Genomic DNA, 25,324 nt, shown 5'->3' with positions numbered 1-25,324 from the left:
AGCTCTGATTTTTCCAAGATGAAGTTTCCTGCCATACAGAAGCCAGTGCCTGTCCTAGTAAGGCTTTATTTTGACATGTGAAGCAGTGAAAAATCTTTACACTTGCTTAGTGCTTGTAGCTGAATGTGTCTCTTCATGAATAAACCTTCACTTATACACAGCACAAAAATTTATCCTACAAAAATTGTTTCAAGATTTTCCAGTGAAAGCACTTGCTGTGTAATCGGGTTCCAAAAATTCCTCAGTGAACACCTAAGAACTGGGTGGTGTCATACCTCTTAACATCCTCATAAATGGATAACATCAGAATTATTTCGCTGAATGTGTTTATAGAGAATAAGGTCGTCTACACCTGGGGCGGGCTCTCAGAGGTGCTGACAACACTACTGAAGCTGATTGCCTTAAAAGCAAATACACATGGTTTTAGTTTATGTCTGTCTGTAACTTACTAAATATATTTACAGGCTCAGTCTTGCAACCTGCTGCGTGAATACAATTGTATCCATGTGTGGACTATGGAAAAACAGAGAAGACAGATGATCTTCCTTATATGGACTTTTCCCAAATATGCACTAAGCAATTAGAGATGAAAAACCATTGCCCCTGTGTTTGTCTTTTCCTCACACTGAAGGTCATTGCGCTGTCTGCTGCTGATCTGCAGGGGTTATGATCTTTGGCCGACTGTCCCTCACAGGGAGCAACGTACATGTCTCACACTGATTTTTGCAGTATTCCTTCGCAGATTCCATTTGTCACCACCAGAGATGACTACTTTCCTGGACCACGCTCCTTGTTGACTGAAACCAGAAGTGAGCTCCGCTTACGTCAGGAGCTGCTAAGACAGTCCTTGCCAACAAATTAAAAGGCTGGTCATTGCCCCAAAGTTTCAGCCTTGGTTCAGCAAGGGCTTTTTTTTCTAAGGGGATAGCCTTTTCTTGGCTGTAAAGCTTCCCTACCCAGCACCTCCACCACATGAATGAATAGGTCACATGCCAACTTTGGGGATAATCTTGAGCCTGTTGAGAAGGGCTGTTTCCCCATCTGAATTGCATCAAGCACAACAAGACCACTGTCCTGACCGGGGCTAGATAATTTGGAAGGATAAAATCAGTCATAAGCTTTGTTAATATGAGTAAAAATATGCAGATTCTAATTGTAGGGCCAGTACTTGACTCTGCAAGTTGCAGTTCACTAACTCGTCCACCTTTGATCATCATCTCTCTTAATGTGTCCTGTAATAATTTCTCTGCTTCCTGAATACTATTAGACAAAATTAAGTAAGATGCCTCTGAATGTTTAGAAATGGTGCACCTGAATATTTTAAGGAACTATCTGAAGGACTTTTTGAACTTTTGCAGATAACGTTCATCAAGCTAGGGATTCAGAGACTAAAAATAACCCTGTATGGCAGGAAGGAAGAACTGGGAAAATTCTAGCCAATTAATTTTACATAGATTCTAGGCATAATATTCAGGCATACAAGGGAATCAATATGCAAATATTTAGGGAGATTCCAATGAATAATTAAAAGTAAGCTTATTAAAAATAGTCAATGCTTAAAAAAAAATCTAATCACTTTCTATGTCGTAATTACTGACCCAGATCTCACCATTTATCCATGCAGATGGAGTCTCAGGTCCATATGGAATGGTGCTGGAGACCAAGGGGTTCTGCGTGAACAAAGTGTTCAGTCAACATGGAGCAAATTGTAGGAATGAAGCCTGCATAGATAGGTTGGAGTGCCATGGATAATGGACTGGAATAAGACATTACACAAAGTGCTACCTAATACAGATTTACTGACTTGGAGATAAATACTCATTAAAAGTGATAGATTTCAAATAGGTTGACAAAAGGGAGAAGAAAGTAATTACTAGGGTAAGGCTTCTCAGGGGAGAGCATTATCTAGAAGTGCCAGGCAGCATCACTATGGTCACTATTGGAATCCATCTTATTTCTAATGACAACTTTGTTATCTCAGCCACGGAAAGTGCAGAAAATTCACTAATTGTGCTTGGGCACCAAAGGCAAATTTTTAAAGGGATTAAAGAGACTGGTCTTGTCCATTACACAAATGTAACAGATATTTTCAAAGTTAAAGGTGACATGCCAACGAATGCTTCTCCTTGCCACCACTGTTGCAGTACCAAAGTACTTAAAAACACACTTCTGCCAAGAGGATTTTCAAAGCATTGATTCTGTGTTTCTGTGTTCAGACAAAATATTGATGCTGTCTAACTATTTGCTTGAATCTCTACTTCAATTTGAAATTCAGGAAACCCTTGAGTGGGATTTTTTAAAATATAGGGAAAAGTGTCCGTTTGGAGCCAATACTGCAGGTATGCTCTGATCCTGCTTGCAACCTGATGTCTGTCAAATTCCCAAGGAGATGGCTAGGTACTGGAATGCAGATATGGTGGGGCAGTACATCACCTATTCAAAAGCAAGTTGCTGGCTCTTGGCAATAAAAGATAAGTGTGACAGAAGTATCAGGTTTCTGAAGCACGTAGATTAAAACAAAACAAAACAAAACCAAAACCCAGAACAAACCAACAGGTAAGCACCTGAAGTGGGATTTATTAAGAATTTAGGCATTTATGTCCAAAGTGAGAACTATTAAAAATTGTTACTTCTGAAAATTATTAGAATTGCTACATGTTAGTCAGAAAATTCATGATTATGGCTCAAGTATTATAATTGCCCATGTGCACAACTGTGGCCAGCTTGGGTGGACTAAATGCATTGGTCTATAATGCTGATCTAAAATTCAAAATCAATGGATAAATAATAAATCAGAGTCTGCCAAACTCCATGTTGGCCTAATTCAGAACAGCCCTTGTAAATATTTGTGCATGGCAAAATGCACAGTGACCATGGGCATTTTCTATGAAAAATATGGACAGTGGAGGGGAGCTGAGATCAGAGGAGCATTAAATGAAGTTATAGCCACAATGAGGTTTACATAAAAGGCTAATGGTTGCACTACCATCTGCAGTCCTGCTCTCACAAGCAATTGCTCTGTAAGTTTGATACCCAATGGAAAACTGTGCTTTGGGGCAGGAGAACTTCAGGCTGTGACTGGCAGTCTCACGTAAGCTCCAGAGTCAGTGCCTAAGATGAGAGGGGGAGACACTCCTGACACAACTGTATTTCCAATTAGCTGGCTTAGGTTTGGTCCCTTGCTGTTTCTTGGACCTCCTCTTCCTCAGTAGTCCTGCAGTTGTGGATATTATTTTTAGTGTCTAACTCTGAATTTAGGAACCAGACATGGACTTAGGAAATCACTTCATAAAGGATAAGTATGGGATAGGTGTGCAATGCATGCCCAATGGAAGGAACACATAATAGAAGGTGATTGAGTCATTGCAGCTGAAATGACAGCAGTCACCATTGACACTGACATAGTGCTCACTAAAGTTTAAATCACATCGAATTACTTTGTGATTTGAGCTAGTTAAATTCATAGCTGAATAATTACTGTGCCTTAATAAATGCTAACTTGTTGTGCCTCAAGAATGCTTTTGTGTTTGATTTTGTTGTTCATTTTTCAGTCCCTTTGTGCAGCTTGGGTAGGTACTGTTTAACCTAAATCTTTCAAAGTGTCAGCTGTGAAGACACAAAGTGTAGCTATGTAGAGGGTATGGGTCAGAGGGGTACTGGGGTTTTGTTGGGCTCCATAACTCCATGTCTAAGTGCTATCCAGCTGTATAAAGAGCTTGATCAACAAAGCTCCACATATCCCATTGATGCATGTGCAGGAAGACACTTCTAAATGTAGGCAAATGTATAGGATGCGGAAAGAACAGACTAGACGGGTCCTGTGGAGATTGTTCAGTAATGTTTTCATGTCTGGAAAGTACCCAAATGCCTTTGCAGATATTACTCTTGAGCATCTTTCTGTTTAGCACTCAGAGTTAAATCCTCATAGGAGACTGATGTTCCACACTGCAGCTCTTAGTCTTTTAAGTACTCTGTTACATATACTGAAATACTGGGCTCCAAGTTAAGGATCTAGAGCTTTAATGCAGACTACTGCTGAAATCACTGTAGACAGCATGCTGGGTAGAAAACTCTTCTAATTTAAAAATTAAATGGAAAATGGATTGCCAGGATGTAAGTTCTTCCAAGCATTTCCAGCAGACAATCCTTGCAACCATGAAGAAATTTACAGGTGATAACCTCAGCAGCTTGAGCTTTAAGTGCTAAACCTTAGGAAGCAATCTGAGAATCCAACTTGGAGTTAGGTACCTACAGTGGCAGTTAGTGCCAGTGTCCTTTTGTGAATCTAGGTCTGAACCCCTGAAAGGGTGTTGGCTTAAGCCAAAACACATCTCTTGAGTTATTTTCGCTGGCCAGCCTAGCTCCAAACATGAAAATTTTCAGCAATCCTATTTGCCATGCAATGCAGAGGGTTTGGCTGTTTAACTCACAGCTACAATTTCCATCATGCAAAAAGCCGTTTCCACATCAAAGCAGGAGGGACTGTATCTACTTGCAATCAGGGTTTAAATTATATCTAGCACACCCAAAGGTGGAAACTAAAGGCAGAAGGTGAACAAGAGTCAGATTTAAAGTAGCGTAAGTGTCCTGTTTCTTTACAAAGCAAATACCTCTTCAATTCTAGTGAGAACTTCTGCTAATTAGTGTGGAGCAATGAGTGGGGCATGAACTGGGGAGCTGGAATAGACATGATACCAAACAGGAGCAAACGGTTGAAGTCTGTTCCAAATGTCAGCACAACACAGAAAATGTAGGGCCAATATGTCTGAAGCAAAGTTTCATTTGAGGGGAGAATGAATATAGTCATCAAAGGAGACTACAAAGAGTAGATGACAGATATCTAAAAAGCAACAGATCTAAGAAAGAACAAGGCTGACAAATATACATAACAAGCATCACAAAAATTAATAAATAGATTGGTTGCAAATGGATTTGTGTTGTGTGGTTGATTGATAATTCTTAGCTGAATTATACTAAGATTGCAGCATAAACTCATGCCCTATTACACCATAGAGAATCCACAGGGAAGAGCTGCCATTAAGAAAATTAGGCATTGGAAAAACTTCATTTATGGGTTTTGCCTTATTGAATACTAGAGAATCTGTGTGAGAGAGAAACCACCAACGCAGACTAGATTCTCTGGTGTCTAATAAAACTGTACTCTCTTACTGTAGAGGTCTCTTCTCCGTGAAGATAGTGTTAGTAACTCTCTCCATCTTTTCTACCCAATCACTCGTTTCAATCAATCATATAGAAATCACATACTTCTCATGATTCTACTCCTTTCCTAAATGTGGCTTAAACTGAAATTGCTAGCAGATTAGAGAATTACTGGAGAGGAACAGACAGACAAAGGAGTGCAGACATGTGGAACTTGATGGGATAACATCCATTCCTCAGAAATCCAGGTAAAAAAAATACTAGAATCAAATTACCATAATCTATGGGCAGATTTACCTGTTTGTAACTTTCTGAAAACCACTTAAGGATTGGAAGGAGTATTTTATATATATATATACACTATCTGGGTTTTCCCACTCTCTGTGGTCTTTCAGATAAATATTAGCCTGAGAGATGAAGTGTTAGCTGTACTGAAATTTGAAACTATTTAATTTTTTTTAAAAAAAGATTGAGAGATGTATTGGGTTTATGTGGCAAGGTTTTGGTAGTGGGGGGGCTACAGGGTGAGAAGCTACTAGAAGCTTCCCCCATGTCCCACACAGCCAATGCCAGCCAGCTCCAAGATGGACCCATTGCTGGCCAAGGCTGAGCCCATCAGCCATGATGGTAGGGCCTCTGGGATAACAGAGTTAAGAAGGGGGGAAAAAACTGTGCAGCACCGGGAGCAATTGCAGCCAAAGAGAGGAATGAGAGGATGTGAGAGGAACATCTCTGCAGACACCAAGGTCAGTGAAGAAAGAGGGGCAGAAGGTGCTCCAGGTGCCAGAGTAAAGATTCTCCTGAAGTCCTTGGAGAAGACCATGGTGAGGCGGGCTGTCCCCTTGCAGCCCAGGGAGGAAGGATGATGGTGGAGCAGATATCCACCTGCAGCCCATGGAGGACCCCATGCTGGAGCAGGTGGATGCCCAAAGGAGGCTGTGACCCGGTGGGAAGCCCACGCTGGAGCAGGGTCCTGGCAAGACTTGTGGCCCCATGGAGAGAGGACCCCACGCCAGAGCAGGTTTGCTGGCAGGACTTGTGACCCTGTGGGGGACCCACGCTGGAGCAGTCTGCTCCTGAAGGTCTGCACCCCATGGAAGGGACCCACACTGGAGCAGTTAGTGAAGTACTGCAGCCCAGGGGAAGGACTCATGTTGGAGAAGTTGGTGGAGGACTGTCTCCTGTGGGAGGCACCCCATGCTGGATCCAGGTAAGAGTGTGAGGAGTCCTCCCCCTGAGGAGGAAGGAGCAGCAGAGACAACTGACCCCAACCCCCATTCCCCATCCCCCTGTGCCGCTCGTGGGGAGGAGGGAGAGCAATCGGGAGTGAAGTTTAGCCTGGGAAGAAGGGAGGGGTGGGGGGGAAGGTGTTTTTAAGATTTGGGTTTATTTCTTATTAGTCAACTCTGATTTGATTGGTAGTAAATTAAACTAATTTCCCCAAGTTCAGTCTGTTCTGCCCATGACGGTAACTGGTGAGTGATCTCTCCTTGTCCTTATCTCGACCCACGAGCCTTTCGTTATATTTTCTCTCCCCTGCCCAGCTGAGGAGGGCAGTGACAGAGCAGCTTTAGAGAAGAGGCCAGAAGGCTGATGCAGCTTTAGAGAAGAGGCCAGAGGCTGATGCAGCTTCTCTAATTGAGCCTCCAGCCAGGGTCAACCTGCCACAAGAGGAAGTTTCACAGAAATTTTTCATGTAAAATTAAACAAATATACATGTGAAATGCAAACAAACTTTGCAAACAATGGCAGCAAGAGCATGACACTCGACAAAAAGTTTTAAATGATGAGGAGTCTACATTTATATAGTTGAGAATAGGGAAGATTAATGCAGGACATGAAAACACTCTATAATTACCTTCAAAGAACAATTATAAAGAAGGAATGTAGGTATTCGTAACTTAAAGAAATATGTAGGATAAATAAAAATGACCTGAAAACAAGGCTGAAGATGTTTAGCTGAGTATTAGGAAAAGACTGCGATCTCTAAAAGAAAAGGAGGCATCAAAAACTGAGTAAAGTTGGCTTGGGTATGAGGTTCTGTAAGCAGAAATATTATCTAATGAACTAGAAAAAGTAAAATAATTTAATATAGGAAATGGCCCTGTGAAATAAGAGCAAGAAGAGAGGCAATACTGAGAAAGCAATGAGAGTTGGTGGTTTCTAGCACTGATGTTAAAAATCCACGTCAACCTGTGGAGTCTTTTCAGTCAGGCTAAGTATTGGACAGAAATGATTTTTTTCAGCAGAAATTCATTATGTTTGGAACTAAGAAAGTATTCATTGCCATGACATAGCCAGGGTAAATTCCTTCCTGTTTCAGAAGGAAAACCTGCCTAGCAGAACGTTATTCCTGTAATTAGTTAGCTGAAATATGGAAGTGGGAACTCTGGTTTCTGAAATCTGTTCCCTCAGCTAAGATGGAAAAAAACCCAACCAAAACAACCCCCAAACCAAAAAACAAAGCAGAAATAGTTTTGTTAATATGTAAGATACAGTCAGTAGCAGTTGTGTTTGAAAAAGTGGATTTTTTTAGCAGCGTGACCATGTCGGAGAATATTGGGAGAGTCAGATTAGGCTCAAAAAGGCATTCTTGGTAGATCTAAAAATTCAAGTGGGGAAGATTCAAAGGCTCATATTCCAAGCTGATGAGGCAAGAGTAAACTGTAGTTTACAAACCATTCATTTTATCCAACTTCAGATGTATAAATCTAGGTGCACTCCTAGAGCACATATTCTGATTTATTTTCATTTGAATGGAGGTTATCTTCAACAATGCACTCCTGTTTTGGACTAAAAGACTTGTGTAGCCACAGCCTTAGATAGCTATCCTGGATACCTTAGGTATCTAACTTTCAGGTATGTTAGCACTGGAATATGTCACGCTGAATAAGGCAGATCAACATTTAGGGAGGAGGCAGAAGTATTGCAGCTGTGCAGGGCAGAATGGCTCTGGGTATGCACCCTGGAGAAACACCGGTATCTAGGGAACTTCAGAACCCTAAAGGAGATACCTGTGAGTTTAGATATCTGCAAATTACTGAGCAAGGTTTTGGTTTGGTATGGTTTGTGGTTTTTGGTTTTTTTTTTTTAAACTGCAATTGTGAATGTATTTCTTTCAGTGCCATTGTAGGCATTAGATATAATCTCTGCATTTGAAATTTAGCTTCACAATTAATTTTATTCACATGCCTCAAACTGGTTTATACAAGCATTTGATATCTTCTATGTGGATAGATTCTTTATTATTTTATAATCTAAGATCCACTGATACTTAGGTACTCTCATAAAGCCTTTACAGTTTTCCTAAAATTGGCTTGAAAGCATTGTTTTAAATAATGTTTCTTTTCCAGAGATGGTTTGAGCAGAGAACATTTCTGCCCCGTTTCTGAAAAAGCACACTACATGGCACTCACTCATGCAGATGTACATAACCAACGGTCGTTTTCATCTATATTCTTACTTGTTGATAAGCCTTTGGCAAGTATGTCTCCTGTCAACTAATTAGTAAGAACACTATAGCAATGTCACTGTCTCCAGCTTGTTGTTGACAGTAGAAACAATAAAAAAGATCTAATCATGGCAGTTGGTAGCCCATGATTTGGAAAGACTACAGTTTAATTGATTCAGCTATATATCTCAGTGAATTCAGAGCTGAAATATGGGGGGGGTTCTCTCGTTGGCTGGATATTTATGAGCTTACATAGTTTTAAGCTCTTAAAGGTGTAAAAGAACTAAACTACTAAGAGATAAGAATCATTTCCTGAATTAGGCATGTCCTGCATGAGTGGTTATGGTCTTCAAATGTTGCAAAGATGTGTCTAAGAGCAACCACTCTTACTTGTGTTATCCCTACAGTACAATATGCCTACTCTAGGAACTGCTAGTCCCCTCTTCAGGGCCCAACCATTGTACAACATTCTCCCCAATCTTCTAAATCTTTTGCTTCTCCACTCCATATTAATTTTTTTTTTTGATAGAATAAAACAAAGAGATTTTATTGAGAACATGCAAGAAGTCATTTTTATGGCAACCAGAGGCTTCTGAAATTATAGATTAAAAACTACGATCTGTATTTTAACATAAAATGTATCTGAGGCCTTTTTCTCTGACAAGCTTGGGGAAATCAAAAATACCGTCCTTCTTGGGAAAATTTTGTAATATCTTCGAACACTTATTTCAGCGTAGCAGTCCCACAGAACAAGCAGTGGTCTTGTGGTTAGAGCAGAGAAAGATGCCATCTGGGTTTCATTTGCAACTGTGCTGCTGACTTGCTTTGACACCTTGAACAAGGCATTTAACATCACTATGGCTCAGCTGTAAATGGTAATTAATTACAGTTGTGTCCAAAAGCTGCAGTCAGGATGAGGCCCAAACACGCCTGCTACCGTACAAACCAGGTCTGACAGTGTCCCTGCCCTGAAGAATCTAATTTAAAACAAGATGCAGCAAGCAAATCTGACACAAAAAGAAAGAAGGGAATAGACAAGAGGAGGGTAATGAAAATAAGATAATGAGGTTACTTAGGGAGCCATTATAGAACTTGAATGTTCCAAAGCATTAATTAATTGATTAATTAATTAAAATTAGCTCTCCCTAACTGCACCACAACCTCTCCACCACGGATTTTGTGTAGATGCCATTGTAGAAGAAAATCCTGAAGAAGTACCTAAAGGAGAGTAGAGGTCAAGGCCTTTGGATTAGGTCTGACAGGTCAATCTATACATCAGAGTAATACAGAAAGAGGTGTGGAGCTGATAAATAGGAATTCAAGCCTGACATTCCTACGGAGAAGAAGGAATATATAGGTAATCATCTAGAAAGGGGTAACAGTTTTCATTAATTTTTTTAAATTTGTAAATAAAAAGGAAGTTACTAAACTGCATTTGCTTTTTTATCTTATTACAAATGTCATAACTGAACAGTAATAACATAGATGTCAGATTGAACTTTTTTATTTCACTTGTTGAATTGTGTGATTTTTCCCTTCCTCAAGTAGCTGATAGCAAGTGAACATGTTGAAAAAATAAGCAGCAGGTCACCAACGACTTGTGCCTTTTCTTTCACATATCATTGCCATCTTTTTCCTTGCAAATGAAATGAAAACCAAGGACCTTGCCATCAGCAAGAATTTCTCTCTCTCTGTCCCCTATGTCTGTGTTCCACCTGCTATTTGAACAGACTCCTCTCCTCTTATGGGTCACCTCCTACTCCACAGAAATAGGCGTGTTTTTCTCATGTTCCTGTTGCCTGTTTCAAATGCCATTTTCTTCCTTTGAGTTGCTCTGACTTTACTAATTTGCCTTCCTTCCCCCATTTTAAATAGTCATTTCTTCCCTTATACTCCTGCCTCTGTCTTAGTTGGGTTTGGGATCAGATTATCTACTTTACCCATGCATGTGAAACAGGCTATATAATTTCATTGCAATTATGCCTATAGAGGGGACCAGTATAGCAGGCAGATGGGAAGAGCAGAGAAGGAATCCAGGCGTATTGCAGTGCTGATTTGTTATAGGTAACTGGAGCAAAAAGGACTCTTGTGATGGATTAGGAAAATCAGTAAGAAAAGGAAAGGGCTTTCTCCCATCATCAGCTGCAAAACAGACATGGCAAAGTTTTCACTTTCACAGGCATAGCTAGACTTTAAGTTCTTTACTTAACACACAGCAATGCAGATTCAGATGACAGTCTGTAGAAATGTAGATGGCTTGCAAACAAGAATTCTCTTGTTCTTAAGAATTTATTTTAATTTTAATTTATTTGAGATTTTGATGCAGGAAAAAAAATAATGAGAGTTTTCAATAAATCTTCACAAGCCAAAAAGCCATGAGCCAACAGCTTGGAGATGGGGAGCTCGCCTGTGAAATCCAAAGCTGAGTGCTAATCTCCTTGATACAGGCTAGAGGCTAGTCTCAAATTCTTCTCTTTGGGAACTTCATTCTGTATGCAGTCATTCAGTGACATTTTTAAAACTGAATGTTTTTGGTGAAACAAAATTGATTTCTAATTAAGGAGATTTTTTTTAAGTGGGAAAAGATCATGTTTCAATCTGGTTTAATAGCTTGTATCTGCACTCACCTAGAGTTAAAGTCAATGGCAAAATTCTGCTGACTCCAATATGACAAGATTTCAACCTAAGGCTCTAGCTCATTTTGCCACCAGATGGAAAAACAGTTTTGAAAGACCTCAAAGGATCCACTGGGTGAAATTCCCTGACTGAGAATCAGCCCACAAAACAGGCAGAAATACAATTTTCCTTAATTTGCTAACAGCAATATCAGATTTTTTTACTCCCTACCCAAACTTTTTAAAGACCAACTTTAGATCTGCTCTTTTCAACTTCCTGTTCTGGTTGTTGTTATTTCTTTGAGGCTGTTTACAATTACATGGGGGAGAGGGGAATTAGAAATGACTAGACTTTGTGATTTTGGGAGATAATTTGGTTATGTAAGAAACAACTTTGCCACTTTCCCTGAAAAATGCAAGACTATGATAAAATATTTTGTGGGACTTCAGTGTACTGCAGCTAATGGGAAATATTTGAAAAAACTATCACCCAAAGTGTTACAAAACATAAGAAATGGTTTCAGTTGCAAAGAAACATTTCTTCATTATGCTTTACACACAGTTTTGCCATATTGCTTCGTTTAATTAGAGCAGAACTCTAGCTTCTGCTCACTGGTTTAGCGGGTACCATAAAATGAAGTTTATTTAATTTTCTAAAATAAGGAAAGCAGGGTAAAGTTAATTAAAAGTTAATTACAGTATAATGAATCATTCACACTTACTGTGCCAGTGTTGCCCAGATGATTACCGATGTCATCCTTCCTGAGCATTCCTACCCTTTCCGCTGTGCTTTTTTCCCTTCAACAGTGTGGAGTGTCTCCCACAAGTCTTTTTCAGTTCCACCAACATTTTCAATGCCTAGTTCAGAATGAAGACTGCAGGGGAAAAAAAAAAAAAAGGCTTTCCTCCTTTCTTTCCTCCTTTCTTTCCTCCTTTCTTTCCTCCTTTCTTTCCTCCTTTCCTTTCCTTTTTTTTTTTTTTTTAAGCTTTCCTCAGGCATAATTTTCATTTAGACTTCTGATTGCCTTTTAAATTTGACAGAATATACCTATAAAATTTGTTAGTAATTGTTTCATTTCCCAGCCTGGCATGTGTAGTTAACCTTGAAAGACTGATTGGATGTTGCCTGCACTGATCCCAACCTTTACTGGCACCACAAAGGTCACAGAACAACTCTAACTAAACCTGTGCCTTTAAACACAAGGTTCTGTACATATTGGAATTACAATGTTTTTACTGCTCATTAATTCATCATTAAAAAGATGTTAACTAATCACTCTCTATAAGACTTCAGTTTAAAAATCTCTCTGGCATGAAGTGCCCTGTACCTGGCACCTAGAAACCTGAAACCTTTTTGGACTAGCAGAGTATTTGTGAAAAAACATGTTCAGCGTGTTTTTTTGATGAAAACAATTTATGGAGGAGAAAGGTGACTTTCTTTACATTTCAGTTTGGCAACGCCATCAGTAATATTCGTATTCTGTACCTATATTATGGGAACATCCCAAAACTCCACCTACAACAACAATCTTTATTTTTCTAACTGTTGCACAAAGACAGAATTCTTTATTCAAAAGCTCTTCGGTCTACAGTGATTGCATGGTAAAGTACTTATGAATACTATTAAAATAATACGGCTCCCATCCTGAGACATAGCACTACACACTTTTAGTGTCACAATAAATGTTGGACTGAAAAATCCAAACTGGAAAAAAAAAAAAAAGAAAGAGAAAGCATTATGAGAGCATGCCATCTGTTGTTGTTAATCCTCATATTATTTTGGAAAACTGAGCTCATTGCCATGAACTTTAATGCATGCCTATAACTGCATGATATATTGCTTATATTGGAAAAGTTCTGATGTTTCACAGTTTAGATGTGCTAAGTGCTATGAGATTTACAGAAAGAAACACAAACCTTAATGTGAACAACTTAACAAAAGGTTGAACAAATGTATGCAATAAATAGAGACATAGCTGACATTCAGGGCAGTAGTAACTGATAACTTCTGCAAGCTAAAAGGTGTCTTGAGTGGGAGCCTCACATCCATCCCTACAAAATTACCAAAACAAGATTAAAATGTCATTAAAATCAAACATTTAAAATCAGTGAGATACCAGAACCAGAGCCACCAGGAAAGCCTTGTTCTAGCTCTTTGTGTGTACTATTTTTGATATGTTCTAATTGTGAGCACATTTATTTCTTCTGCCTGGCTTGTCACTGAGGTACAAAGATAAGATCTTCTAACTCATGGCATAGATTTCGGCCACCAGACTCAGAGAAGTAGCAGACATGAGCTATTATCCATCAGGCAGATGGCTCTCCAGAGGAGGAAACAATGTACATTTGTTCTGTGGTTTGCAGCTGTTCAGAAGATAGCGATGAGGTGCTGAAATTTCTGCCCCACAAGGGGAATGTTGATCTAAGTCTGAAACAGTACTTAAAGACAGCTTAGTCAAACACATATAATTGGCAGATGTTTTTGAAAAGCAGTATGAAGTGGTTTACATTTCAGTCTATCATACGAGAAATTTAGGAGCTGCTCCAAATTCTGAGACTTTGTGTGACATCTCAGTTATCTGGTTTGTTGAATCAGAGCACTGGTCAATGCCTGCTTACAAGTGCAGAGGTATGAAACCCTCATTTACAGTAAGGTTATTGTTATAAAAATATAGTAGTAGCACTTGGTGGGCTAGACAAGAAGGAATGCTCTCTTTTCCTGTTACAGATCAATGCACAAAAACCCCCAGACACTTTGGCAGGCGTCACATTTTCAAAAATTAATGGAATGTGCTGTATCCCCTTGCACTCACTAGTGATTAGCAGCAAAATGGAAATAATTATTCACATGTAGTATTTTGTGTCAGAGAAGAGCTCTGATAGTTATTAAATTGAGATTTTGAAAGTGGTCTGATTATAATAGCATAGAGTTTAGGCTTGAGATCAGTTGTACCACCACCATTTTCGCAACCTGAAAGGGGGCATGACCTAACAGAAACCAAGACCTCCAGAAACAAGACTGTTGGCTATGGTGGAGGTATTCTCAGTAATGCTAACACCTTTCTGGAGAGTATTAGAAATGGGGTGTGGGACTCATCCGTCCAGATGTTGCTGTCACCAGAGCAAGTCAAACAAATCCCTCTCAATGGAGTCAATGGAAAGTAAGGTTCTCTCACAGTGCTGCTTTGCTGTCCTAGGTTAGGCATGTATAACAGGGCAATGGATTATAGTGTAAAAGTACATGTTTCTTTCCTCTTATCATAAATGGATTCTTGGGTGACTAGCTCAGCTGTACAGGCATTCTGGATAGGTATTACAGTGCATCTGGAACTTCGGCCTAGAGCTACTGGGTGTGGAACAAATCTGATAGGAGTCCTACAGCCTTCTGGTGGTGCAGCAGAAGGCTGGGAAAATTGGGGAAATTCTTAAATTGGCATCTAAACAGGTCACAGATGACAGTGCTTCGGAAGTCTAATCACTCAGCTGAAATTAGAAGGAGAATTTTATCCATGCTCTCTGACATCCATATGAAGACTGAAGTCTATGCCTTCATTAGAGTAGTTGGATCATTTGCAGGAATAACTGGCTTATATGTAGGCCTAAGTTTTGTCTACTTACTTTTTCTATAATACATAACTGAGTCCAGTGAGAACAGGGTGAGGTCTCTGGTAACCGAAAAGCATTTGGGGCTGTTAGACGTGGAAAGCCTGAACTGCCATCTTTCACTATGTACCGTCTCTGAGCATGGCGAAACCCATTTGAGCTGATGTTGTGAAGCAAATGTTTCGTTCAAGTGACTTACGGCCTTACACAACGAGCACTTGTTTCACAAAAATGAGCAGGGCAGTATGTTTCAGGAAAACAAAAATTATGCAACATCAGGCACAAATGTATTCAACATTGCCAACTAAATGAATCTCTGCAGGGAAATGTAAATACAGAAGCCATTAAAGACTAGTCAATGGGCGTTTTAGGTCTCTAAACAATAACACTGAGCAGATCAGTAACAGAGCCCTTCATAATTTGCAGTCTCTGCAGAAACAAAGAACTTCTGTTGTATTTATTATCAGATAGCAACATTCCTGTCTTGAAATCCAAATACAACAGAAACTCCACTGCCCTGTGTAGTTATTTTGGTCATGAATAGGGGCTCTGTTTAAGATCAGCAGGGTACGTACACCTAGGAGGACACTACGCTTCTGAGAGTTAACTAAGAAACTGTTGACTCAGAATCTGCTGATGAACATCTCATGGCTTCAGGCTCCAAGTATCTCCATTTGCTTTTTTATTTTTTCTTCAGCAGAGTTCATTTAATTTGTAATATATCCAGAGGGTTACTGTGTCCTCAAGTATGACAGCACACATGTAATAAATAATACAGTATTATTGCTAACTTTTGCAAAAAATATTTTGCTTGGGAACGCAAATGCATGAGTCCATTTCTTTAGGTTAGGTATTTTAAATAGGTATTGGTAGTGGTTACTGGTATTCATTGCAGAACAATCCACCATTGCAATACAATTACAGCCTTTTAAAAGAAATTTATAAATTCTGTTTGAAAATAAATACATGAATAAGCTAAATTGTAAATGAAACAATTCATAAAATACATCAAGTCAGACTTATAACTTTACATGCATATATATACATATATATATTTGTATATATTGAAAAACACCTGTTAAAATCATTCAATATAGCAAAGCATCTATGAGATCAGATTGCCATGCCATTAAAATTAAATTATTTGGGGATTTTATTTTTTTTACTGTAGAAGGAAACCGCAGAACAATCCCTACCTAGTCACCAAAGCATTATGTTCACAGGGAGGTGAACAGAAAGATTCCCATGGAGTCCAGCTAGCTTTGTCTCTGAGGCTCTGAAACTGCAGTGAACTTCATGCGCAGAGGGACCACCAGCTTCCTGGGGTGTACAGACCCTCCAACTCTCCTGCAGAGAGAGGCCAGAAGATTGGGAAAGTATGGGTCAGAGCTGCTCGGTGTTGGCTGCATGTGAGCCAGCTCAGGGCTAGATGCAGGATGAGTACAGTCACATAAATTCTGACAGCCTACATCTGGCACAAAGCTGGAAACCAGCACAACATTGCACATCCTCCTATGACCTTCCATCCAAATCCCTCTTACCTCAGGCATCCCTATGTGTGGCTCCATTTCACGATGAAGACATGCTTCCAGTGAAGCAGTACTGCACAGAATCGCACTTGGAAGCTTGATCAGCTCTTTTGGTTTTTCAGTTTCTGGTTTGGCTAATCAGCCAGTCTAAACGAACACTGCTCTGCCAATTTGTCCTGGCTAAGGAGCTGATTCATTATGTCTACAGCTCATACTTCTGTGGCTCCCCAAAAGCTTAATGCCATTAAGATGACCTACATTTTGGGGTAAGAGCTTCCAAAATTAGGAGTTTAATTTACTGTTGATGTTATTCTTTGATCAAATTATTTGAATTTGTAAAATCATTCCTTCATATGGCTGAGTACATTTTCTCTCATATCATATTACAGATCCCGTTTAATAAAAGACTTCTTATAGTGTCAAACTATAAACACATGACCATTCCTTTAAACTATTGAAACAATTGATGAGTTTACCAAATTTGAACAGATGTTTCCCTCATGTATCTCCTCCACTATACCTTGGCTAAAACTTTTGCACTGTTTCTAACAAGAGGCAAAAAAAGGGGAAAAAAGGGGGAAAATAAGCAGTTTGTTCATGCTTAAAAAAAACTCCTTATGTGTTGGGTTCTGTTTCTTTTCCCCAAAAGCTTTGGCTTTTGAAAAGTTAGGGCCATCAAGTCTTGCCATCAATGGCATAAATTAAAACTATAACTACTGAACAACTAAAATTTGGTCCAAGACCATAAAGACACTACTTAGGAAAAATACCAAAAGGCTGCAACTGAGAATGTGTCCCATTCTCCAATTTTACATTAAAGGCTTATTGGGAGTAATGCTTCTTACACTTCCAACATGTTTTGTGAAAAAGTGAGATCCATTTCATTCTTTGACGGAACATTCATAGGTGCCCATCCTCGCAGAGGGATGTTGTGGATTCATGTGCACATAAACCTATTGATCCTCCTGGTGGCCTCTGGTTACTTATACAGGGGGTGTCTATGCTGAATTAGAAGAAAATTACCAATATGATCCCACATGCCAAAAATACAAATGCATTTACAATATACAAATGTACAATACATGCACACTAATATTCTGGTATACAAATATTATTTATCTACGCAAGTAATAGCCTTGGGTGTCTAAATCAATATGTCATGGAATCACTGACTTTGAGCAACATGAAATCTATCATGAAAGCCAGAACAAAAAGCATTCATTTCTTTGAGGAAAAAATTCTCTCCATAAGGTAACATTCACCCACACATTTTATGGGCTATTTGCCACCTGAAGTTCTAAAAGGTAAGTAAAGATTGACAGATATTGTTTGCATCTACTCATAGAGAACTACATAAATGCGTATTTCAAGTTTTATTTTCTTGATTGATATTATTTTTTTCTGCAGATTATTTACTTTCTGTATTACCACATTGTACTCTGATGCTCTCGGTAGTAGCACTCAGTAACAGCAGAGTGGGATTCTGAGGTCAACCCTATGTGTGAAGCATGGCAGATGGTGCCCCATCTAAGTGGTAGGGTTGCAAACATTCCCTAATATGCCATTGTTCTCCTGAAAGCTACCTAGATTTCAAAGCCAAAATCTGGGACAATACTTGTTGACCTAACTTTTTCAGTTTTTATAATATGCTCATTACCATAATATCTGGCAACACAGAGTTATATTCTGGAGTGGGATGATGAGGGAGAAAGAAGAAAATGGTCTTTCATCAGTTTCTCCCTTGCATAATGGAGAAAGAGAATCCATTTTAAAGTAATAAAGAAGGTGGGTCAAAACTTTTCTTTTTACTTTCTCTGTTCTTCCTTTATGATTTTATCTTTCCCTGCCTCTTTCTCTTCCCTCTCTTCCTTTCACAAATTGCATACACTCCTACTCAGAAGTTGCTATCACTCAGTCTACATTTGCTTGCTCAAAGCCATTTTCTTTTCTTCATATACTCATTCTTTTCACCAAACAACAGCTAGCTCTTCTGAGCCATCCCCTCCCAAGAGCTGCCTTGTCCAGGCCATGTCAATCTCAGATCCTTTCTCTGAATCACTGAATGTCCTCAGCCCATCCCATATCCTTGCCTGATCACCCATTATCTGACAGCTTCCCCTTACAGTGCAAGTGCAGTCCATTTTTGCATGTAGAAGTTCTCTGCACACATGCTGAAAATCTTTCATTGAGCCAGGTTCTTCCTCACCTGTCACCTTCATTCCAATCCAATCTCCTCAGAACTGCTCCTATCCTATCCTATCCTATCCTATCCTAAACTTTATGTTGGGGTCATCACCATAGCATTCAACCACTTTGTGGAGAACCAAGACATGAGTTATGATTGTCACATGTTGTTTTGCCAAAGGAAGTAAGGACATGCTGTAGAGTTTGTTCTGGTAAACTTTCTTCTTCTTTAGGAACAAATTTGTGCTGGATCTAGAGGAGTAGAAGCAAAACCAGGATATGTATAGCTGTAATTAGAGAAATTCACAGAACTCTGTGATTTGTTCCCCCTAATCATAAACTTGCTCTGTTGCAATTTCATTAATTCCCTGAGCCGCTGTTTAAAGTCCACCCTAGTATCTCACTCATAGCAGCTGTTGCATTAGGAACTGAAACCCTGCTAATAGAGTTCAGCATCTATTGCGGGGCTATATCAGCTTTTAAAGTGCAGGAGCCTACCTGTCACTGCAATTGTTGCTCAAGGACACTTCCGAGAGTGGTTCTTTTCCTTTTCCTGTGGGAACTGGCTGGTGGGGTTTCCTCCAGGTCTTGCTCCTGTCTGATTTAGAAGTTTCTAATGAAGCGTGCAATACACTATTTGGGAGACTGAAAGGGATATTCCTGAATAGAGTTTATCTGGAAAAGAAACAGAAGACTACCTGAGCTAAGCAAACACCAGAGATCTGGATGAAGGTACATGTATTTCCTGGTGATTTTTGTTTCTAATGTTGATTTGTGTTGGAAATACCTCAACAGCACAATAATCTATGGCATCCTGCTCTCCCTGGCACCAAAAGACATAGTTGTAGCAGGTTCATTTATTTATTTATCTATTTATCTATTTATTTATTTATTTATTTATTGCCTGTAAGATCAATCAGTATAGTTTGGAGACTATATTTCCAATAAGCATTTTTAACCTCTCCATCACTTAATTTATTCTGTAAGGTTAGGCTCTTTGGAGCTGCCACTGATGCCAGAGGAACCTCTAAGTACAGGAACTGCATGGAAGTCTTCATAAGTACAACAGCAGCATTGTCGGTAATTCCTCCTTTCTTTTATTAAAAAAGATTTGCAATGTGTGACAATAGTTTAAAAAAAAAAAAAAAAAGCCTTGGCAATGAATCACTGGCTTATTTTCATTTAGTTTTGTTTCTCTCTTCCCAAGCAAGTCATCAGCATTCTCTGCCAGTAATGAACGGGTACATGCAAGTTGACGAATGTAAAACTTCATCAGCTATTCAGACAAAGGTGGCTTTGCCATAGAACAGAATGTATATCAGAATGTATATCCAGCAGTTTCTCACACAGAGTTACTACATAGGATATCATAACAAATTCCTTACCATTGCAGGAATCAAAACCACTAATGGCTTCCTCAGTTGCTTTTCTTCTTTTCTTTTGACTCAGAAGTTCTGAGGTATTTGGATTTTTTTGCACTCACCAGTTCACAGGTGCTTAGGAAATATATGGGTGCTGTGTGGCTCACAGGAAAAGTGAAAGTAGAAGTACTCTTGGATTATTTAATCCTATATGCAGGATGACAGTCTGTGATCCATATGGCTCTTGTCATGTCATATATTCCTATTCAGATAGGAAGAGAAGAAAAATATACAATTTCATTTATTTTTTGTTATCTTTCAACCTTACCTCACCCTAGATAGTTCTGGGGTTTTTTTCCCCTCATAAAGACTGAAGAACAGTGATCAGATTCAGAACAGGCAGAATTACATCTTCACAGGACAAAAGCTTTTGCCTCCCAGACAGCAAATATTCTATTGCTATCTCAAAGAAAGCTCAGAAAAAAAGTTGTGTTATATTACTGCTTTGTTGCCTATTTTTAATATTGCATCCATATCTAAGATACTGAAGAAGCTACGTGTACTACCTTAACTTGATGTGCAAATCATCCTTTCTGTAACTATATTATTCTGTTCTGAAATCTGATTATTTCAAATGAATTAAATGTATTCCAATTAATGTTTGAATGGAAGATGGAAGAACTCATATATATTCATTTGGCAGTTATGTATTTATGTTGGGCAGTATAACACAGGCCAGTCCAATGGTAGATAACACTAGGCTATTTGTGGTGCTATTTCTGGATGTAAACAGAGATTTGGCCACTCTTGTTTACCAAGTCTTTTTTTGTTTCTCAAAACAGTTAACTTTTACAACTTGAGCAGTTTTGGCTCTAGTACTTATTTCTGAATGACCTATATTTTAATGAATTTTTAGTTGCCTGTGATATACTCCACTTATTTGCTTGTCTCCAGTGAGAGTGCAGTTCTTCTACAGCCTCTTAAAATACTGACCAGGGTACCAACAGGAAACTTAGGCAATTTAGTGGCTGGTGAGGTATTGTGTGTTTCAGTTTTTAAATGTATCATAGTGATATTACTATTTGTAATTGTGGTGGTTAATTGATTAAATAAACTATAATTCCTTAGAAATACAGCTGAGAACCTCAAATTCATCTCCTAGTCTTAATATTTGTCAAAGTAATTCGAGGTCATCATGGAGAAAATTATTCAAATCAATATGAACAAAACAGTAAGCTACTAAGTATAAAAATGGGCTTATTCAGTTAAAGTTTTCCAATATTTTTGATGCACTTCTGCATTCTACATGATTATTTAGACCACAGCTGAACCAAAGGGCATGTTATTCCAGAATTCATATACATGTCCCACAAGCACTTTCAACAGTACAATATTTACATTTAAAAGAGACTAAGAAATTTCATAAGTTTGCAACTGTCCCAAATTTTACATTTTTTTTTCTGCTAGCAAATTTTGCTAAAGCCATTTAGAGTTAAAATGTAAATTTAGAGCTAAATTCCCTAGTCCCTCAATTGTCTCTAGACAGATAGACAGCATTCACATGTAAGAAATGACTTCTGCTCTGAAGTACTTTATTGCTATTGAAATAATGCTGCAGAAAGTAGATTAGTGTATATCAAAATGGAAGAAATGTGTTAAGTACAACCACAGCAAGCAAGCATAGTACACACATGTGCTCACACACGAATATCTGTATGAAAGATAACCCAAAGGTGAAGAATGTCGACTTAATCTGCATATTCAAACTTTTGAGGCTTTAAAAAAAGAAAAGCTAGCTGTTAAGAAGACACTGACAACATCAATTTGCTTTACATTTTTCTAATGCCTCGATCTTTAATTTTTAACTGAGAACACAGTAATTAGAATGGTCTGCATTAAAAAACCCCAAACCTAAATAATAGACATTATTATGGGATGTTTTCAGCTTCCCCTTTTGATACTCAGATATGGCTTTTGCAGATGCCTGAGAGAAATAGCATAAGCTCACTTCCCTTTCTTTCTTCTTCCTTCTCTCTGGATACAAAATGCCTTTCTGTCTCTTCTTCTTTGGTTTCAGTTCCACAGAGACTTTCTGTTGTGCCATGAACCAAACAGCAGAAGGAAATATGTAAAGAATGAAGCAAAGCAAGCCAAGAAGAGAGGGAGAGTAATTCTAGAATAATATAATTCTATATTATATTACACTGGAACAGGCTTCCTAGAGAAGTGATCAATGCCCCAAGCCTGTCAGTGTTTAAGAGGCATTTGGACAATGTCCTTAATAGTATGTTTTAACTTTGGTCAGCCCTGAAGTGGTCAGGCAGTTGGACCAACCGATCATTGTAGGTCCCTTCCAACTGAAATTATTCTATTCTATTCTATTCTATTCTATTCTATTCTATTCTATTCTATTCTATTCTATTCTATTCTATTCTATTCTATTCTATTCTATTCCATTCCATTCCATTCCATTCCATTCCATTCCATATTGGACAGAAGGGTTCTCTTTAACTCTCAAAGGGACAAAATTTCTCCTATAAACCTGTTTGTCAGTGAAAACCTCTTTAAGACCCCGCCACGTTTCTAGCACTTAAAAGCTAGTTACTCCTTGTGCTAGTCTTTCTATAGGTGGTCATTGCCCTGTTGAAGGAGCGGGATGTGCTCTGCAGGGTCATTGACTGTCTAAGTGGCCACATGGTGTAAAGCGGTTAAAAAGAAACTCCAAAAGCTCACTTACATTTGCTTGGAAAGTTTGCATTTTGTTCATAAAGCACTGAATTTGCTAGGCAGAGTTTTAATGAAGGTCAAGGAAAGGGCCTGGAAACAGGGTTTATGAAAGTGTTGTAAGGTTCATTATTGTCATTGTGCGGAAAAGGATAATTTCCCTAAGAGAAATGGTGACATATACATAATAAAGTCCCTGTCCCTGTCATGACAGCTCAAGAGCATGCCATCGTTACCACCTATGTCACACTGCAGGTGTGCCTGCCATATGGGTGACAGCCGCTGACTTCTCTGATCAACACATAATTATCTCTGAATAAAAATGCACGTCGGAGTGGCTGGACATAATGGATTGAGGACCCAGGGCAAAATGCTCTTCGCTGCGTCCCGCAGCACCACCTGGGGGTAGGAGGGGGCTGAGGGGAGCCGCGGGAGCCAGGGCAACCTTGAGAAACCTGCGGCGACTGGGCCGCCCCGAGGTTATCGTGTTTATCCTTCCTGTCTTCTCTTGGATAGGAGAGGTCACTTGGTTAATGGTAGGATGCCCCTGATGGAAAAGGTCCTCTTGATCAGGGCTATTCTCCGCTGATCTAACCATATATCTCTCTCACAGCATCTGGATAGTTTCCATTTGCAGAGTCCCCTTCCCCCATAAGATAATAAATATCATATCACAAGGATGGCAGTGCTCCTTCATGGAACACTGACTGTTTATTAGAGGCAAAAAGTTTAAGAGAAATGCTAACAATGTTCATTAATGGCCTGCATCCAGGTTTAATGAGGCATGTCAATATGCGGACTGGGCAACATCAGTGGCATAATAGTGGTGGTAAATGGGAGTAATTGTATCCAATTGTACGGCACAGCTTCCAGGAATGAGCCCGAACTGCCAACTGACAATGACAGAGCAATTATGGGAAGGCAAGCGAGCTGTGTCAAATTAGCACTTGGTGAGAACTCATTTTTCAGAGATGTGCTTGCTCTACAACACCACAAGTGATAGCTACTTTATTGTGAGTGATAGGAAGACCAGCACTTAGACTGATGTTCTGATTTGTCAATAGCTGTATTTGAAAGCTTAGTGTCACAAATATATAGAGATATTCAGGGAGAGAGGCACACTGCTCATGATCCGAAGGATAAGAACGTCGCTGAGAAGGTCATCTGTCAGTGTGAGCTGTCAAAGAGAGATCACACTCTATGAAAAGGGAACATTCAGCCGACTTAAGTAATTACCTTTGACTGAGATTTGAAGATGTCTTCTTTTGTTGGCCTACATTGACTGCATAATTTATAATTTACTGCAATCAGTGAAGGGCCAGGAATTGTAACTAAGAAAATCCTTATTTTATTTCTCATAATTACATTTCTTTTTTGCTCCCTTAGTGCCTCGGAATGAAAAAGTAGGATATTGATGAAATCTTTTTTAGTAACTCAAATCAGCTTTATGTTTTAACCTACCCAAATGGGAAGGTTTGTTTTCTTTTTTTATTTTTTTATTTGGACCACAGATACGAGCCATACCCTATGCCATCTTATAAAGTACACTATATTCCTGATGTGGCTTTACATGCTTTGTAGGATTACCAGTTGAAAAGGATAAAGGAATAATTCAATTTTGTCTTTCTAGTGCAGAATAAGGGGGGGGGCAGGAAAGATTCGGAGTACTAAGCACTGAAATTGTAATCCACATCCTATTCAGAGATAGAGATCAGTTTGATATAGTTGTCAGAACTGCAGAGAGATAAGTATTGTAGCAAATATTTTAGAACTTTGTGGATTAATAGAATTTTCATTGCTTGGTGTCTTTTTTTCCCAGTAATCTCACCGGATCAATGTTTGAAAAGTAATTTCTTAGCCTTTAATAATCTTAAAAACAAAAGATAATATATGACCAATTATGCTCTGGGGTATAACAAGTATTACATTTTTGTTTTTTATCTTAATAGGAAAAAATATCTACTTACATTTTATTAACTAAAAATATAGCATGAATTGTTATCAACGTAGCTTTTGAATTTTTATTTTCTCAGTAGAAAAGTCATTTTGGAAACCTTTCTTTGGTTTTCCTTATTCTACTTGCCACTGTGGGCTGTTTGGTGTATCAAACTTTCTGCTTCAAACAGGGAATTCATTTTACTAGGAGTGGCTGAATGATTAATGAATTGTAACAAAAAGAGACCAGGGATTAGCATGCCTTCTGGCCAAAAACTGTTGTTTAATTCCAGGTGTATTGATTAGCTGTAGAGTTATTGACAAAAGAATTAATTTAAGTACTTTAAGTCAATGTTACTTTAGTTGAAAACTCTACCTTTAGGCACAAGGAAATGCCAGAACAAAACTAGTCAATTACTATATTGTCAAAGTACTGTCACATGAAAAAGGCTTTATTTCTTCATATCTTAAATTTTAGGTCAGATTTTTTATGTCATGCTAATTTTCTAAGATTCATCAAAGATTCATATTTAAAATTCGTAATTGTGGGGTTAGTGATGTTTGCTAATTATTTAATGTTTCCCCTGAACTTTAAAGATTCTTCTAAAATATACTTTGTTTTCTTTAGTTTGAATTTCAGTACCTGACATTATTTTAAATTATATGCCTTGCTGATTCTGAAACACATTTTTAATCATTATTTTTTTATGTTTCAGAATTCTTTAGGCCATTCAATTTCCCCCATTGTTGAAAGCTGTTTAA

This window comes from Balearica regulorum, chromosome 1 (assembly GCF_011004875.1).
Source record: "Balearica regulorum gibbericeps isolate bBalReg1 chromosome 1, bBalReg1.pri, whole genome shotgun sequence".
NCBI lineage: Eukaryota > Metazoa > Chordata > Aves > Gruiformes > Gruidae > Balearica > Balearica regulorum.
The sequence above is the reverse complement of the archived record's forward strand: the minus strand, read 5'-3'. Positions refer to the sequence as shown.